The sequence below is a fragment of the Liolophura sinensis genome, unplaced genomic scaffold (assembly GCF_032854445.1).
Source record: "Liolophura sinensis isolate JHLJ2023 unplaced genomic scaffold, CUHK_Ljap_v2 scaffold_14, whole genome shotgun sequence".
NCBI classification, from domain to species: domain Eukaryota; kingdom Metazoa; phylum Mollusca; class Polyplacophora; order Chitonida; family Chitonidae; genus Liolophura; species Liolophura sinensis.
In genome coordinates, this window is record NW_027017953.1 from 118,013 (window position 1) to 132,863 (window position 14,851).

Genomic DNA, 14,851 nt, shown 5'->3' on the forward strand with positions numbered 1-14,851 from the left:
CTTGTTCTGTCTTTAATTCTTTACTGTTGGATTACAAAATTGTAGTGTTAGACGACATGAGGAATTTCCTTGATTTCGGTTGTGCTGTCTTTAATTCCTTTCTGTTGGATTACAAGGCTGTAGTGTAACACGACATGAAGTACTGCCTTGATTTCTTGTGTGCTGTCTTTAATATCTTTCTGTTGGATTACAAGGCTATACTGTAACGCGACACGAGGTATTGCCTTGGTTTCTCTTGTGTTCTCTTTAGTTCATTTCGGTTGGGATACAAGACTATAGTGTAACATGACATGAGGTACTACCTTGATTTCTCTTGTGCTGTCTTTAGTTCCTTTCTAGTTGGATTACATGGATGTAGTGTAACACGACATGATATAAGCTTCATGTCAGATATTCGTAAACCATTCGTAGTCCGTAAATCGCGTTCCAAGTCGATAATAGCAAGATCCATTTCCAAAACAACGTTTAACACTAGCTCCCAAAGACAAAGGTGTGTAAGAAATTATACAAATAGGAAATCAAGTCGGTAACACACAATAAAGAAGCGGTCATCAGTTTTCAATGATGCCGGGCAGACAGTGGATATTCCAGGCTTAATTCCATATCCAAGTTCAAATTCGTAATCCATAAATGAGTTCCAGGTCAAATAACAATTAAACAGAGTATCTCAGTCGTTCTTTGATTGCACCTGTTCATAAAGGCATCGTGCAGATGTAATGAGCATGGCTGCCTTTACGGCCCCGAACCCCAGGTTAAGCGGTGTTAGATACAGTTCGAAAATGACGAGCGTTACAGACCTTAACCGAACAGACTGTGTTTCGAAAGTAACGGACGATTACGTCTTTCCCGCTAATATGTAAGGATCTCATACTACAAGAGGTCCCATCTATGATGTTACACGTGATATGCTGGTCTGTATAAAAGCCGTCTACAAGATAGACGGTTACGCTCGGCAACCAGCGCCATCTATGTTGTTAAATACCATGTACGCGATAGATATGTACATAGGGATAACAGCGCCGTCTATGTGGTTGATCACAATACAGATCGCCAGAGATTCTGAACGCTCTGTCCATACCTGCCAACCAGAGTGTTATACTCATTGTAAAATTTGAGAAACTTAGAATGAAGGCGTTTGATGGAGTATCCTTGACAAACTAGTTTTTGAACTAACAACTTGTGACGCAGATTAAAGTCATCACAATTTACGCAAGATCTGACAAATGCTACAAGGCGAGATATGTATACGCCATATGCAGGACCCTTTGGTATATTGCTATCCAAATAAGGATAAATTAGAACATCAAAATTGAAATTAGCCCTTTTGTCGTAAAGGCGGAGTGAAAGGAGACCATGTTCGTCTTTGTACAGATATAGATCCAAATAAGGTGTACCATCAGGACTATCTTTTGTCTCCTTTAAATCCATTGAAGGCGGATAGATTTCCTTCACCGCTTCAGCAATATGGGGGTTATTTAACCCCAGTACATCATCAATATACCGCTTGGTAAATGAAAAGGATCGAGCTTAAAGATATTATTTTAAGTAATTTCTGCATATAGTAGTATTCATATGAAAACATGTATAGGTCTACCAAAAGAGGCGCACAATTGGTACCCATTGGAATACATATGCACTGTTGGTAACATGACATGAAGTACTACCTTGATTTATGTTGCTCTGTCTTTAGTTCGTTTCTGTTGGATTACAAGGTTATAGTGTAACACGACATGAGGTACTGTTTTGATTTCTCCTGTGCTGTCTTTAATTCCTTTCTGCTGGATTACATGGCTGTAGTGTAACACGACATGAGGCATTGCCTTGATTTCTTTTGTGTTGCAGGAGATGTCCTGACTGAGTTGGGTAACGATGTGTCGTCTGTGGTGTGATTCCTGGGGCCAGAGACGAAGTTAAGGTCCCAAAAGCCACAAATTGCGACGCTAATTTGGCTTCTGGGCACTATTGAAGGGCATTGAATTGCTTCGATGCCCGATAGGAAACACTTTAAATTGGTAACTGGTGCGTACTGGTGTTTAACTCCTTATAAGTGTTTACCTCTGTGTTGGTGTTTAACCCCTCACTGGTGTTTAACTCCGTATTGGTGTTTAACTCTGTGTTTTTGTTTGACTCCCCCATTGGTGTTTAACTCTGTCTTGGTGTTTAACCCCCTCATTGGTGTTTCACTCCGTATTGAAGAAATGTTTACTGATGTAACGCAGGGGAGGTTTTTGCGATGAGGAGACACGAGTACCCACCGACCTTGGCCAGGTACCTGACAAAATCCCTGACTTAGACTCCGACCAGACAGTCGACATCAACCCACGACCTCATTGGTCAAAGGCCTGATGGTCGCAGAAAACATAAAAAATGATGCGCACTTCAGATAAAAAGGCATGTGTAAATATGATCCTAAATATTTTTCTACATTTTTCTTGAAGAAGAAGAAGACATTTAAAATTAGTTTTCGTGTGGTGAGTATTTGGAATCACCTCTTGGAGTATGTCGTGTTATGCCTAATTAAGTTATTTCAGTGTTCTTTATATCTAAACACATGCCTAAAATCTGAAGTATGACAACATTTTGGAATATATTCAAAATATAAACATGACTTATAACACATTTGTAAGAAGAAAAGATCAAACTTTTAGCACCTTTCCATCTTTTATGTTTTCACCCCAATTAACTGCCTGAGCTAGGGAGAACTCTACAAAAGTGACATGCTTCACGGCCTTGAACACAGACTGATTATCCTCGTGCAAAGTTCAGGTGAAGGAATTTCATTTATTTATTTCATTGTGTTTTACGCCGTACTCAAGAATATTCCACTTATACGACGGCGGCCAGCATTACGGTGGGAGGAAACCAGGCACAGCCCGGTGGAAACCTACGACCATCCGAATTTTGCTGGAGGACCGTCCCACGTATGGCCGGAGAGGAAGTCAGCACGAGCTGGACTTGAACTCACAGCAACCGCATTGCTTAGGGGCTCTTGGGTCATTACGTTGCGCTAGCGCGCTAACCAAGTGAGCCACGGAGGCTCCTTGAAGGAATTTCAAATGTAAGTGCATCTAACGTAAATTCTACCACACAGAGCAAACGTGTGGCTAATTAGTACATTCTACCACACAGAGCAAACGTGTGGCTAATTAGTACATTCTACCACGCAGAGCAAACGTGTAGCTAATTAGTACATTCTACCACACAGAGCAAACGTGTGGCTAATTAGTGCATTCTACCACACAGAGCAAACGTGTGGCTAATTAGTGCATTCTACCACACAGACCAAATATGTGGCTAATTATCTTTCTTTTGTTCCCTACATACATATTACATAAATACTGTCACAAGAATATGAACCCACTGTATACACATACAAAGGAGGACTCCTTACGTCAAATTATCTACACTGTAAGAAGTAATAAAACAGACAAACATACATTCAATACCGCCACGTACACCAAATCTGATACAGATCCTTTTGTCTGTGGAGTCGATAACACCAATAAACTCAAGGCTCGTGTACATTTTTCGGAACTAACGCAACTCTGTCGTGGAAAAATAGCATAAGTCAACCAAAACATAATTACCTGTCAAAATTTAGTCAAAAAAGGAGGAAACTTTAGTTAACGGATTTACGATGAATGAAAGGCACAAATCTGCGCGTAACGTTGAAAGGTTCAAGTTAAAATATGTGGTCACATACACTCTCACAGCGTCAACAAATATCAATGTTCAGTTTGTTGATGTTGTAAACATTTTCGTGACACACAGGCTACGTCCGGTGTGAATATGATGTGATACGTGTTAATATTGGTGGTGTACATGTAAATATTGTCGTGACACACAGGCTACGTTGGGGGTGAACAAGGTGTGATACGTGTTAATATTGGTGGTGTACATGTAAATATTGTCGTGACACACAGGCTACGTTGGGGGTGAACAAGGTGTGATACGTGTTAATATTGGTGGTGTACATGTAAATATTGTCGTGACACACAGGCTACGTTGGGGGTGAACAAGGTGTGATACGTGTTAATATTGGTGGTGTACATGTAAATATTGTCGTGACACACAGGCTACGTTGGGGGTGAACAAGGTGTGATACGTGTTAATATTGGTGGTGTACATGTACATATGGTCGTGACACACAGGCTACGTCCGGTGTGAATATGATGTGATACATGTTAATATTGGTGGTGTACATGTAAATATTGTCGTGACACACAGGCTACGTTGGGGGTGAACAAGGTGTGATACGTGTTAATATTGGTGGTGTACATGTAAATATGGTCGCCATGAGTGTTAAACACAATTCAGTAGTATTTGTAGCTGGGTATACGCGTCATTTACATCAGAAGAAATAAACACTGTAGTTATGCTGCTGTCACGATACTTAATAGTATATAGCTGTTCAACAATATATAAAACAAATCAGTCTTTCTAAACTTTCTACAGTTTTTCATTTTGTCAAGAAAGTTGACAAACGTTCACTTAATATTTATTGTAACATTTCTCTCCACCAGAAAGGCCCTACTTTTATACTTACGTATGTGAAATCAAAATGGACTGAAACCACCCATACATGTTGTGTTTATCGCTAAAGCCAAAAGCCCTGTAACTTCACCAACTTCAGATCTTTCTAACCTGGTTTACTTCTTACAAAAATGGCTTTTGTCAAGAAAAAAACATTTGCAGGAGAAAATGAAGGGTGTTGTTTTCCTCCAATCAACCATAAATAAAAGCCTGAGCTCCACTTTTGAGAAGGCGTTCACTTTTCTCATGATCTATCATTGTCAGACAGCGTTCTCACTTGTGGTCCACTACTCTACAGCATGCTAATAAGCCTATTACTGCACCACACTACTATTTTCATATTAGAATGACATAATGCGGCGAAAATATGGTTTGGAATTATCCTGCATGGAAAAGCTCAGAGTGAGAGTTCCAGACATCAGCAAAATGTACGTAATCTCATCGTCCAGTCCGACATTCGTAGACTATGCTATTTAGGGGCTTACACCACATATACACCAGTTATAGCTGGCTTCTAGTCTGTGTAGTCACCACTGATATCCTCAGGCGGATGGATTTTTTGACAGCGCTCTGCTTTTTTCATTCTGACCTACTTGCCATTAGCCTTATGCGGGCAATGTTTCTGTATAAACATAGCCCTGCTGAACAGTTGAATGCTTGAGGGTTAAGGTCGTACTGAACAGCTTTTCACGTTATATGAGTCACTAGGTGTATGTACATATTCTGTGTCATTTTGTGACTGAGCGAGTCCATGCTGCCAAATTGCTGCCGTCGCTGAAGTGTCATGCCGAAGACACCGTACATGACACCCCACCCAGTCACATTACATGTTTTAAAGTCTATGTTTAATGTATATGACCCCATCTGGGCTATATCTCGGGCCTCCCGACTTCGAGGCGGGTCCGGTAGAACTAACATGCCAATTGTTGCTGAGGTGTATCACAGGACAGCCGATACTGCACACCATGAAGGTATGCCTCTGTGGGTATGCCCACGATAGCCTCATCATAGCTTTCATCAATTTTATTTGTCAATGGAATTGTGAATTGTATATTGTTCAATCATGCAGTTAGTCCTGACGTCACTAACATGTGAAGATAAATGAAAATACATACCATGCTTGTCAAATGTTATTCGAAAAAACTAAACTGAGCTTGATCAATCTTGTAAAATATGTTTGAAGTGGTTTATAGTCCTTGATGAAGCCTCAAGTATGAAGACAGATGGAAAATGAATGTCGCCACAAACTGCTGCGAAGTTCGATAACTTAACTCTTCTTCCTAGCTCTGTCTAATCAAACCGACCGGCCCGGATAGCACAGTTGGTAGAGCGTCCGCTTCGGGACCGGTAGATCCAGGATCAATCCTTGGTCGAGTCACACCTAAGACTTTAAAAGAGGAAATTGTAACTTCCTCGCTTGGCGTTCAGCATGAAGGGGATAGTGCAACGACTGGTTGATCCGTATCAGTATAATGGCTCGGGCGAGACGGCTTACTTGCCTTCGGTAAGTCGTCTCAGTGATGCAGCACTAAATAAAAGAGCGGTGGAAATCCGTCCTGCAACAAGGAGGCACATTACACGTGCATGCACCCTAATGATTCCTTCGTCGTCATATGACTGAAAAATTGTTGAGTACGACGTTAAACCCCAAGCACTCACTCACTCACTCTAATCAAACCGGAAATAGTTACCTCTACGTATAAAATTACACCATCGTCACCAGACACGTTTAGTTCAAAACGTGTCTCCCATTTTCCAAATTAAAAAACCCTGTATAGTTTGCGTAACATAACTGTAGAAAAAAACAGCCTGTTTTTCGCTTTATCATTTTTGATGTCTTTCCATTACAGTGTAAACAGTAACACTCCAAAATGCAGGTAGGCCCAATAACCTAACTGCCGAGGGCGTATCTCCGCTGTGCTGCTTTAGCCGCCATCACACGTCTTACTGCACAACAGGTGCCAGGGTACAGCTTTCGTTTCCAGGACCGAGTTTCGCTCAACGTAATGTGATCACTTACAAGCCTGTAATGGACAACGTCCTGCGCTAATTGCAGATGGACAAACAATGTTGGACGTTGTAAAAATCTTGATTCCATATGCCAAATTTGCTTCATTACAAAGAAAGAAAAAAAAAGCAAGAAGCGGAAAAAAATGCAGATTTCAATCCGCTGTATATTATCACGGCAGTGCGCATAGTTCGGTATAACACATGTTTGGAACAGACTTTGTCCAATATGCAGCCACTTTCTCATCTTCTTGGCCGTGTGGAAACTCGCTTCTTTCTCAAGTGAGTTGCTACCATCTTGAACGCCACCTGGTTGACCAGATCTTGCCATAGCAGGGATTCAAAGCGACTGTTTTCAAAGCAGCGTAAATGTCGTATTTCCCAAATTATTGATTTCATTTTTTTATTTTCACCAGTTTTACGTAAGATGACAGTTGAAAAGAGGAGAACAAAATTCCTGGGGGCTTGCTATGTCCCTGTTAAAGCTTAAATAAATGTGGACGGGCATACTTTGCCTGTGAGGCAAATGATTCCCTCCCGCGGTGGCCTTTGGAAACAGGGTACAGGGAAAAGATAGAGATTTGTTCTATGAAATCACCGAAATAGGTTTAGTGTAGAACGTCTAGTTGTGTGATATATCGTGTAGAAATTTACAGGTAGTAGATATGGATGATAACAGCATTACAATAAGACAGGTAAAGATCTATCCAGGAATAATACAAGATGTGCAGGGTTTTCATTTTCAGACATTCATGAAATAATAAGTCGATGTTCTAGAAATTACTTTTGATATTTTTTAATGTATGTAGTCCAATTTAACTAATCATTAAGAAATATGCCAAGAAATTTATATTAGCAAACTCTTTCCAACGACAGTCTCGATACATAAAGGGATACATATGAGCAGTCTGTTCGATAGTGAAAGGGCTTTATCAGCATAAACATGACTAATATTTAACGTTACTCTAATGCTGACAAGCCAGTCATTCAACTTTTGTAGCTCACTTGACATTGGAAATGTTCAGTAAAGTTGTGGATTTTATAAATACAATAAAAAGGAGCAAACTCAATCTAGATCCTTGGGGTACGCTATGTGTGATTGTCGACGGAGCAGACAAACAGGTATTATATTTGGTGCATTACAAACGGTCTTTTAAGTTGGTGTTTATCCAGTTTTTGTTATTGGTGTGAAATCCTTTGTTAAAGTTTTTGTTAAATCTAGAAATGTTACTATGCTGTATTGTTTTGATTCCTTCTCTTTACTGAGTTTCTATAGAAGATTTATTATCGCTAAGCATGTCGAGTGGTTTGATCGAAACCCGAACTGGTCAGCGTATATTAGAGTGTTACCTTCTAAAAAGTCAGTCATGCGAGTTCAGTCTGAACTGAAGGGCTCTGCGTTACAGACTTGAAAGCTGTTACTTAGCTGTGGTAAACTATGCTCAAGTTTTAGAGCTATATTTGACGAGTAATCATTTGAAGCCATCACCTATTGTTTTGGAATCTGACGTTATACGATTGTTAATTTTAAAAGTAGTAGATAACTTGGTTTTGTTCATGAGTTCATTATCTTAAGGAAGTTTTCAAATTATTATAACAAAACATCCCGAAGCACCATTTTGAGATATCGCCTACCGGGTAAAGGTATACGCAAAGTAGATCTGTAAACTACACGTAGAGTCATCCCTGTCTCCAACAAAACTGGCAAAAATCAAATATGTTAAGGGGTTGTTCTGTTATTTACCAAATAAAATGACGCTTTGGCTAAACTTTCACTCATTTCACTCATAAAAATAAGACAAACGCGTCATTTTACATGAAAATATCGAGCTTTTCTCATTCCTGATTCCCTAAAGCAACAGCGCAACAATTTAATTAAAATGTCGCGTTAACGTGTTGTTAGCAACCGTATCCAAATTAGAAATCAGGCCATTTAAATGTTAAATCGACATAGTTCTCTGCCTGCCTGGTCTCACTTTTGTTAAATCGGCGTAATCATCTATCTGGTCTCACTTTTGTTAAATCGGCGTAGTTCTCTGTCTGTCTGGTTTCCTATTTGTTAAATCGACGTGGTTCTCTTTCTACACGTCCTCATCTTTGCTAAATCGGCGTAGGTCTCTGTCTGCCTGCCCTCACTGCTGTTTGGGCGACAAAGCGACAAAACGATATTTCAGTCATGAAATGGCACATTCCTGTTATGCTCCTAAAGGCCCACGGAGCAATAGGGCGACAAAAATATAACGTTATCGTGTTGTCATGCAGCTTGATGGCGTGATGAAGCGACGGTCGCAATGGGCTTCCATATTTAACAGTGGATTGTTTTTTTTTTTTTGTTTGTTTTATTTCATTCAATAGCTTTAACCTCATGATCAAAACAACGGATACCCTGTGGCCTTCTAATGGACAATAAAATTATATGTTGGGTTTCCTACAGCACTTTTCCACAATACTGAACCAGTGGCACATAACGATCTTTGACCATCAAGATTCCCTCTTGTGTGACCTGGCAGGCGGGGAATTCTCCATCCAAGTCTCCATCCAAATTCTGTATACGCCTTGCAAGCCTTCTTGGTAATAAGTCTCCGGGGGGCTTCCTTTTGAAGAATTGTCGCCAAGATTCAGGTATGTCGTCATTGTTTTGTTTCTTCCGCATCATGTTATTAATGCTTTCATAGCCGTATTATGCCTCCCACTCTCTCTGGTTATAATGAACAATTGGTCACAGCGCGTGTAGATTAGCAAGCCTCCGGTTTGGGGCGTGTCTAACAAACCTCATTCGAACAGATCAATGGATAGCGTGCATGTCTCATCTACAGCTGATAAACCAAATTTCAATATACAGCGTCTTCAAATGACTGTGCGTCTGCTAATGTGTGCGGGTACAAACTAATGGACATCTCACCTCGTCTTACAACAAACTGCGCAGCTGCCATAGGGCGCCTCTTGTTTTTTGTTCTCTTTTTTTCTTTTTTTTCTGGGGGAAAAGTATTTTCAGATCATACTTTGGTGATGTGGTCTTTAAAACTGTTCAGATTTAACAGTAATTTGGAACTTTGCTCGCAGCAGATTCCGAAACCGAGATAAATATCTATGAGGTGAGACATTACACGACTACATTACCTCAGCATAGGGCGGGAACCAGGCGGAGTATATAAGTCTCAGAAACAGGGATTGGATGAGCCTAAAGTTAACTGGACTTAGCCATGTTGTTTTCCTTAAATTAGAAACACGTGACAGTCAGAGCAAAAGTAACGAAAGTAATCAACGTCTTACTGAGTGTAATGTCTGTACAATAGAAGTAACAGCGTTTCACTTTGTGTAACGTACAACATATAACTGAGTGTAAGATCTCGACAAGAGAAGTAACATTGTGTAACTGAGTGTAAAATCTGGACAATGTAAGTACCAACGTCTGACTGAGTGCAATGTCTGGACAACAGAAGTAACAATATATGACTGCGTACAGTGTCTGGATAGTATAAATAAAAGGTATAACTGAGTGTTATGTCTGGACAATATAAAAAACAACGTAAAACTGAGTATAATTTCTGGACAAGAGAAGCAACAACATATGACAGAGTGTAATGTCTGGACAATAGAAGTAACAATGTGTGACTAAGTGTAATGTCTTGACATAGAAAAGTAGCATCATCTAGCTGAGTGCAACGCCTGTACAATAGAAGTAACAACGTATAACTGAGTGTAATGTCTGGACAACAGAAGTAACAACGTGTAATGTCTTGACGTTAGAAGTAACAACGTATAATTGAGTGTAATGTCAGGACAACAGAAGTAACAACCTATAACTATGTGTAATATTTGGACAATAGAAGCAACAGCGTATGGCTGAGTGTAATGTCTGCACACTAGAAGTAACAGCGTATGGCTGAGTGTAATATCCGGACAACAGTAGTAACAGCGTATGACTGAGTGTAATGACTGAGTGTAATCTCTGGACAATAGAGGTAACAACGTGTGACTGAGTGTAATGTCTGGACAATAGAAGTAAAGCGTATGACTAAGTGTAATGTCTGGACAACAGTAGTAACAGCGTATGACCGAGTGTAATGTCTGGACAATAGAAGTAACAGCGCATGACTAAGTGTAATATCTGGATAATAGAAGTAACAAGAGGAGTAAGAATTTATAATGGAGGGTATTGCCTGGACAACAGAAGTCACGAGTGTAGATTAGGGCATATTAAAAGCGGAAATGTTGTACCACGCTGAAAGTCACAGCTTGGTACAAGATTGGGACGATATCCACAGCGATCTTTGATGGATTAAAGCTTAGTCTTTTGGATCTAACACATGCGTCCTTGGTTGTGTTATAACAGTGTGACATTGTTACCGCCTATAACGACCGTACCATATCTCTGGACAGAAGGTTATGAGCTGTCATCACATTTTCTTAATTAATATGATGTTTCAATGATTGAATGACAGGGCGACATAAGCTTGATTCCAAAGCGCTTCAACCATAAAGAACCTTACTTGGCAACATTACAGTAGCAACATATTCCGGCTCTAGCCAGAATCTTACTTGGCAACATCATAGAGGCAATATATTCCAGCAGTAGTCAGAACCTTGGTTGTCAACAGTACAGTGGCAACATATTCCGCCTGTAGTCAGAATCTTACTTGTCACCAATGTAGTGGCAATATAATTCTACTGTCGCCACACCTTAACGTGGCAACAGTACAGTGGCAACATATTCCAGTGGTAGTCAGAACCTTACTTGGCAACACTACAGTGACAACATATTCTAGCTACAGACAGAAAACGCTTTGCGTACTGACATTACTTATCCATTTCTGATAATAAAGATCGTGTGTTTTAATCTCATGTTCCTTATTTGCCTATAAGAAGAAAATATGAGAATATACTTCGAAAAAAAATTTGTGTAAGTCAGAATCTAAAACATGGCTGATACGCTGTATTCCAGACTATACACTTTAAAATTCTTATCACCTAAGACATGTTACATGTATGTCAAATGTAACAGTGTCAAGTCTGTGAAGATTTGGACCTCTGGATACGTGCATGTAGAACATTACAGTGAAGTTTTAATTCTGCTTTCGGTGAGAAATTTGCGGAATCGGTACGAGTATGTGCCTTGAATATGGTGGTAGTGACACTGGACCTTGTTTATAGTTTGCTGGAGTGATTACAGGGGAGTGGATCATGTCAACGGCAGATGATTTCCATTTTGACAACATCGGCGATTTAATTACTCAGTAGGTCAGCTAATTATCTAGAATAAGCATTAGTCGGCCAGCCTATAAATTAACCAATCAATCAACGGATCAATAAAGCAATCTATCAGTCAAATGTCGATCAACATTCATCTTGGATGGCTCATTTTTGGAACTGGATGTGCCTACAAGGCGACGTGTGTTGAAACTCAAATCAAGATGGCCGCCAAATGAGTACTACCCTTCTGGAACTTCCAACAGGCAACCGAAGCTAACCGCAGTAGTCACACGTACAGTCTTGCTATAAACCACCAAATTTTAGCTTCAGTTCGAGAGAAATATAAAAGTAGCACTTTGACAGCATTACCCGCAGCCAGATGTTGATCTGACAATAGTGCCATCGATTTTAATCAGTGCATATTTATCATAGGGACATTGTGGGTAGCACAGTTTTAGCGGAATAGTTTGGGCTGTCTTGTTTAATCAGGCCAGTGTGTTTACTGGTTTGACATTTTGTGGAGGGGCTTAGAGTCAGAACATCTTCTATGTTAACTGGGTTCATTTGTCCCCAAGAAGACAAGTGTACCGCAGGCTACAGGGCTTTCTTTACATCTGCCAGAACATTCCTCTTGTAAAAGAAACAAAAGCCAATCAATAATGTGCAGGCACCGCTGCATTCATTGCTGTGAAGGACAGTCACATTTCAAGTTTTGTGTGACACGACATCACATTAAAAAGGTTTGCAGTGTTTATAATGCGACCTGACAATCACTGTGTTTTCTCTGCCAAAAAAAAACTGACAGCAGAAATGTGCAGGTGAGTGTAGTCGAGGATTGCGTTGAAAGAAAAATAAAAACCTCTATTTAGTTACGTTTAAATCTGCATGCAATAAAGCTGGTTGGACATATTTAACCATAATACAGTATGCACACAATAACAATTAGTATTATGTGTATTATTAACAAGTATACAGGTGACAACCATGACACAGTGTACACACGATAACCCTGACACAGTATACACACAACAACCATGAAACAGTGTACACACAAAGACAATTATGTTATATACGCGCTATAATCAAGATACAGTATACACACAATAACAATTATTTACTATACACACAATAACCATGATACAGTATACATACAATAACCATGATACAGTGTACACACGATAACCATGATACAGTATACACACAATAACAATTATTTACTATACACACAATAACCATGATAAAGTATACATACAATAACCATGATACAGTATACACACGATAACCATGATACAGTATACACACAACAGCCATGATACAGTATACACACGATAACCATGGCACAGTATACACGTGATAACCATGATACAGTATAAACGTGATAACCATGATACAGTATACACGTGATAACCATGATACAGTATACACACAATAACCCTGATACAGTATAAACACGATAACCATGATACAGTATACACACAATAACCCTGATACAGTATACACACGATAACTATTATGTAGTATACACACAAAAACGAGTATGTAGTATGCACGAGATAACCAGGATACAGTATACACACGATAACCATGGCACCGTATAGACACAATAACAATTATGTACTATACACGTGATAACCATGATACAGTATATACACAATAACCATGATACAATAAACACACAATAACGAAGACACAGTATACACACAATAACCATGATATAGTATACACACAATAACAATTATGTACTATACACATGATAGCCATGATACAGTATATACACAATAACCATGATGCAATAAACACACAATAACCAAGACACAGTATACACACAATAACCATGATATTGTATACACACGATAATCATGACAAAGTATACACAATAACAATTATGAGTGAGTGAGTGAGTGCTTGGGGTTTAACGTCGTACTCAACAATTTTTCAGTCATATGACGACGAAGGAATCATTAGGGTGCATGTACGTGTAATGTGCCTCCTTGTTGTAGGACGGATTTCCACCGCTCTTTTATTTAGTGCTGCTTCACTGAGACGACTTACCGAAGGCAAGTAAGGCGCCCCGCCCGAGCCATTATACTGATACGGGTCAACCAGTCGTTGCACTATCCCCTTCATGCTGAACGCCAAGCGAGGAAGTTACAACTTCCTCTTTTTTAAAGTCTTAGGTGTGACTCGATCAAGGATTGATCCTGGATCTACCGGTCCCGAAAGGGGACAATAACAATTATGTAGTATACACATAATAACCATGATGTGGTATACACATGATAGTCATGATGTAGTATAGACATAATAACCATGATGTGGTATACACATGATAGTCATGATGTGGTATACACATGATAGTCATGATGTAGTATACTAGTGATAACCATGATGTGGTATACACATGATAGTCATGATGTAGTATACACATGATAGTCATGATGTAGTATACACATGATAGTCATGATGTAGTATACACATGATAGTCATGATGTAGTATACACATGATAGTCATGATGTAGTATACACATGATAGTCATGATGTAGTATACACATGATAGTCATGATGTAGTATACACATGATAGTCATGATGTAGTATACACATGATAGTCATGGTGTAGTATACACATGATAGTCATGATGTAGTATACTAGTGATAACCATGATGTGGTATACACATGATAGTCATGATGTAGTATACACATGATAGTCATGATGTAGTATACACATGATAGTCATGATGTAGTATACTAGTGATAACCATGATGTGGTATACACATGATAGTCATGATGTAGTATACACATGATAGTCATGATGTAGTATACACATGATAGTCATGATGTAGTATACTAGTGATAACCATGATGTGGTATACACATGATAACCATGATGTGGTATACACATGATAGTCATGATGTAGTATACTAGTGATAACCATGATGTAGTATACACATGATAGTCATGATTTGGTATACACATGATAGTCATGATGTAGTATACTAGTGATAACCATGATGTGGTATACACATGATAGTCATGATGTGGTATACACATGATAGTCATGATGTAGTATACTAGTGATAACCATGATGTGGTATACACATGATAGTCATGATGTA